Below are 5,539 nucleotides of genomic sequence, written 5' to 3'. Positions count from 1 at the left end.
GCATGACCGTGCCGAACCTGTCGGCCAGTTCTAGTGGATCATCTTTGCTATCAAGTGGATTCCAGGTAATTGATTGCGATAGATCGTATGGATCGATCATAATTAAATCGTTGCCTCGGCCATGGTGGCGGCAAAGGCCATGGATCTTGTCTCTAAAGTCTCCCTTGGGATCTAGGACAAGACCCGAAGCGGGCAGCTTCGAATTACTTGAAGACCCAATCAAACCATCGAGCAAGGCGTTCAAAACGCAAACCGTTTTTCCTGTCCCTGACTGTCCAAAAATAGCCGCATTTTTATAAAAATCACTCCATCGCCATTCGTATCCTCCGGCGACGAAAGTCAGGTCACCGGTAATGCTGACGGGAGATGACAAGTCTTGCTGAATCTCGCGAGCTGCATGTTTTTCATCACGCTCCTGAAAGCCACCGATCTTGACCGCCTCGTGGATCTCGCGTCTGAATGCAAGTGCTTCACGCACGGTTGGACCCATCGCGACACCGAGCATAGGAAGCCCACTCAAAGCCACGAGACTCGTCATTACGAGCAGTGGATGAAAGGGCTCCAAGGCCGAAAAACTCTTCCATTGCGATAGGACTGCTAATCCAGCGGCAGCGACCGCAACAGTAGCGAGAGCAGATAGTCTGCTCGAATACAGAGTCCACCGAAATAAATAACGTTCGACATTATGTTGAACCGCTGTGCCGGAGTCGGCATACCGCCAGCGAAGTCGGGCCGAGAGATATTCGCTGTATGGTGTTGAAAAACTCCAAGTCGCTGACGCTAAGCAACCAAAAAACAATAAGACCAACACCATCCGAATAAAATCGTCATGCGCAAATAGCGGGGCAGCCAAGTGAATCACAACACAAAAAGCGAGCGAACCCCAAAGCGAGAATAGGAAATGTAATCGCTGTTCAGAAACATACTGAGCACTAATTTTCCTGCTCATCTGCTAATTGGCCGCAGCCAGAGCCTTAATTGAAATCACAAGTTGGTCAACCGCTTCATTGATTGCTTGGTCTTTGGCACCTCTCCCTCTTCCTATTCCACTTGTAGTGGTGCCAGGGATCTTATCTTCCGCGATAGTCCAGCTGCCACTTAATTCAAGATCAAGTTCGGCTGTGTCAATCTTAGTGCGTTCAATGCGTATGCTCGATTGCCTCAAACCACCAACGCGCAATGCCAATTCCACAGCAGATTGCTCGGAACTCTCCACTACTCGATACCCTGCTGCCCGCAACTTATCTCGAAAGAGATTAACTATTACTCCGACATTTGGGTCGTCACCATCAGCTCGTAGAAAGACTGGCACGTCGGCTGTCAGAACCCGCTTCTCCGTATCTACGTAGACTTTTTTTGCAGATTCAAGTTCTTGGTACATCTTGATCTCTTCATCTGTCAGCCTCGCACGATCGAACTCAGTGATATCGTCAAAACTCGTTGTGGTTTGATTCCCCAGAACAGCTGGCCCCCCGGTTCGTACAGCTACTACGGCGTCACGCATCGAACGAATTCTCAGGTCACTTTGCTCCAGAATCAAAGTAGCGTTTCGGGCAATTTGAAGTGCTTGGACTTGCTCTGGACTGGTCGAAGCGGTGGCTCCGTGAGATTCAACAATTTCAAGCAAAGCGCGAAGCTCTTCAAAGGTTTTCGGTGCGCTTGAATTAGAATCAAATCTCTGCGCCACTCGAGTGAGATCCAAAATTGCAAATTTGGCCGCTTCTTGCTGAGCCTCAATCATGGCTGTTTTTTGCTGCGAGTTCGCTATCTCCCTATCAAATGCAGTCAGAGCGCTTACCGCTGCTACTAATCGGTCTCGGCCACTTTCAGAATCTGCCGTCAGATTTGCGATTGCAGCGTTTAGGTCTGAAAATCTCTTCGTACTTTCCCTTAAGGCTTGAGCTGCATCGTTAGCCTCTTGCAACTGAGCCTTCTGAGCGTCACTTAGTCTCAAGCGATCGAATGATGTGAGATTTGCTGCGGCCGCTAGTTCTTTCGTCGCGGCGCTGCCAGATAAACCACTGGCGCGCCGAGTAGCTTCTTCCAATTGAGAAATTCGTTGATCACTACTCTTAATTTTAGTAGTTGCTTCATCCGCTGCAGCCCGCTCATCAGCGATCGCTCCCCACCGTTCGCGGCTCTCGTCAAAATTTGTCATGGAGTCACGCGCTCTGGCTAATCGCTCTACATGAAGGGGGGACGGTTCTGACTGAGCAAGCTGATAAGTTTCTATCAATCGATCAAAACGCACCTCGGAGTTCTCAAAATCCTGTGAGCATTTCTGTGCCCGGACAAGTTGATCTGAACCTTGCGCAAAGCAGTGGGCGTAGGCATAGTCCGACCTTTCGAGCAGGCTGGTGGAGTCATGCATCTTCACGCAGCTTTCACCGACCCTGGGATCCTGTATGGCAGCAAGCACTTTCGTTTGGAATTCGCTGAATCGCGCTTGGGTCGCAGTTGGAACGCCACCAGCAACCGAATTCGCAGGCACTGTGACGTTGCTGGGCATCTGCCCACCCCGATTAACCACTCCAGGCATAGCACGACCAGAGGCCTGAGGACTGCAAGTTAGCAGACTATTTGTCGTTGGCTGATTTTGTGACGCTTGATTCGTATTGGTGGGAGGAGAAGGCTGAGACTGCGATAGGGGAGCACTCGGCACTGGTGCATTGGGCGTCTGGTTTTGACCCCCACGACTGAAAACTGCGATTAACGTAGCGATTACAGCGACATAGGCCAAGACCCGAAAAGGGCGTGAACGTTTCCACAAATCGGCGCTACTGCGGCTTATTGACACCTAGACACCTTTTAAGAATCTGCGTAGCGAAGAACGTCCTCTTCGTCTATTCGCATTAATTCCTCGTCCGTCATAGCGGCAAGTGCTTCGGGGTCGTCGAGATGATCGGCAATCCTTTCCGCTTGAATCGGTTGTAGCGCTTCGAAAAGCTGTCGGATTTCGCGGGCGTTGCCAAAGCTCTCATCCGGAGAGCGCGCCATATCATCAATGATCTTTCTAGCTTCAGTCTTTGCGTCTTCAGTCAGGTTGAAACCGTTCTTGGCAACAAGGCTATTGAATATCTCGAAAAGTTCACTCCCGCCGTACGGTGGAAACTCTATGGTCCGAGATATGCGTGACTTTAAGCCTGGGTTTGATTCAACAAATCGCCTCATTTCCGTGGTGTATCCCGCAAAAATGCAGACTAAGCGGTCACGGTGATCTTCCATTAGCTTGAGCAGTGTATCAATCGCTTCTTGACCGAACGGATCGGTCTGGCCAGTAGCCCCACCACCGCCAGCCAGCGTATAGGCTTCGTCAATAAACAGGACGCCATCTAAAGCATCTTTAACTTTGTCATGGACGATGCGTGCCGTATCGCCGATATGGGTACCAACCAACTGACTGCGATCAACCTCAATAAGCTTGTCTTTTCGCAGTAGTTTCAATTCGTAAAGCAGCTGACCGATGAAACGAGCGATTGTCGTTTTACCCGTCCCAGGCGGCCCGGTGAACACCATGTGGAAGGTGAGATTCGAGACTGGTAGATCTCGCTCTTTTTTAAGTGCTACGACCCGGGCAAAATCAACAAGACGAAAGATTTCATCTTTGACTGGATCTAAGCCAATAAGACTATCGATCTCTTGCAGGATGGGTTCCAGTTGGTCTCCGCGTTTCGGACCAGCTGAGCGTTGCGCACGGCGCCGGAGTCTAGGTGATTGTTCCATTATGTTTATTCCAGTCTGTCTTCCGCTGCCATTATCACTTGACGGTCGATCATGTTCATTTCATCCGAACCGGTGTCAAATTCGGCTCGAGCTGTGTCTATCAAGAGTTCAGCCGTTCGGCGACAGGCATCAACATTATCAAAGTTCTCACCAGCTCTATCTTTCATGTCCAAAAGCAATCGCTGAGCGGCTTTCTCGGCAGCTCCATCCTGCAAGCTCCATTTAGCCATTCGTAACCTTTTCACCAGAATCGCCAATAGATCCTCTGCTGGCAGGTGCTCAAATCGCACCTGCCGAACGGTAAGCTTACCGATCCATCTAGAGTGGTTTTCATCGAGAACTAAACGCTCAGCCCCTTTTTCGCTCATCGTCATCAGCAGGACAGTTCGCTGTGGATGGTCTTTCAAGGCCGATAGAATCCCAAGGCCGATATCGGATCCCGGCATTGCGGCTGAGTCATAACTATCTGTCCCGAGTAACCAGTCAGCGTTCTCCAACAACAGCGCCCCATCTAGCGCTTCAAGCGCTTTGGATTTACCCAAATCTAGTGAATTTTGTTGTGAATTGGCTCGAATCGTGTCCTCGCTGACAACAACTATCTTGGAGGTTTTCAGTAGTCCGTGACCGGCGAGCAGATGAGCTGCAGCCCGAGCTACTGATGTCATGCCCACGCCTTTTGGGCCTGAAAACAGGGCCAGCATGGCAGGGCTTTGCACCCCAAACGGTAAGTCAGTATCAGCAATTGACGCCTGCACAATCCGGTTTAACGCCGCGTCCTTAGCAGCATCAATCCCTAGCAATGAAGACAGGCTGTCATTGGCATCTACTATGAGTTTTTGACGGTCCGCGTTGCTCAGAGTGCCACTTGAACCGGTCGAATCGGAGCCTGCCAACTCTTGCTCATTACCGAGCTTACGACTAGCCAAAGTAGCCAATAGATTCGATATTCCCGGCAGCCTACTAGCCCAGTTAATCCATCCTAGTTCATACGCTAGAGTGGCAAATAATAAGACCCAACAAATGACTGCGACCAGCCACATGATGGGTCCAAGAAGACCGCCCAGAAGTTTGTGAAGTAGCAAGCCGAGGATCAAGAAGCCAATTATTCTCAATGGCAACGGAATTGCCTGAATCGCTTTCACAGAAATTGCCTCCTGATGGTCTTAGGAGCCAGGCGTGACTGGCAGCTTGAGCGCGTCATTCTCTTGCATCGTCGGCCACTTTATCGTTGTAGCGCCTGATTCGAGTGCTACCGTGATGCCGCCGCCCCCATCCTTGACACCAGTGACCAGCACTGTGCCGTCCGCCGGATACGGAATAGCGATGGTGGTGCGAGCGTTAAGCGCAAGTATCTCTATCGGGAAGGAAGCGGAACTTTCAAAGCGGAGAATGTCGCCATCCTCCGCGTGGGTATCCCAAACAGTAATCCACGCCAATTGCAATTTTCCCTGACTAATCTGGGCGCGCATTTGTTCACGCTGCTCAGGACGAACCGAATCTGGCATGCTGGCCATTGCTGCATCGACATCATCCACGCCTACCAATTTTAGGGGGAGCCCAGGCCCACTCAACAGTGCGGAATGCTGCTCTGTCCGCATTCGTGATTCTTCCTGAGTAACGGCATCGACGGCTCCGCCACTGTCCAGACCAAAGAACGCGCCGGCACCAATCGCCAAGGCTACTGCTATCGCACCCATCCACTTGAAGCCAGACCCGGTTGCTTTTGAGCCAGCATTAGACAAAGGCTCCCCAGACAGCTGAGAGGAAGCCGAATTCTTTGGTTCAGAACTTCCTGGGCTAACCGCTTTTTCGGTCT

Source organism: Chondrus crispus, genomic scaffold (genome assembly GCF_000350225.1).
Source record: "Chondrus crispus Stackhouse genomic scaffold, scaffold_160, whole genome shotgun sequence".
NCBI lineage: Eukaryota > Rhodophyta > Florideophyceae > Gigartinales > Gigartinaceae > Chondrus > Chondrus crispus.
The sequence above is the reverse complement of the archived record's forward strand: the minus strand, read 5'-3'. Positions refer to the sequence as shown.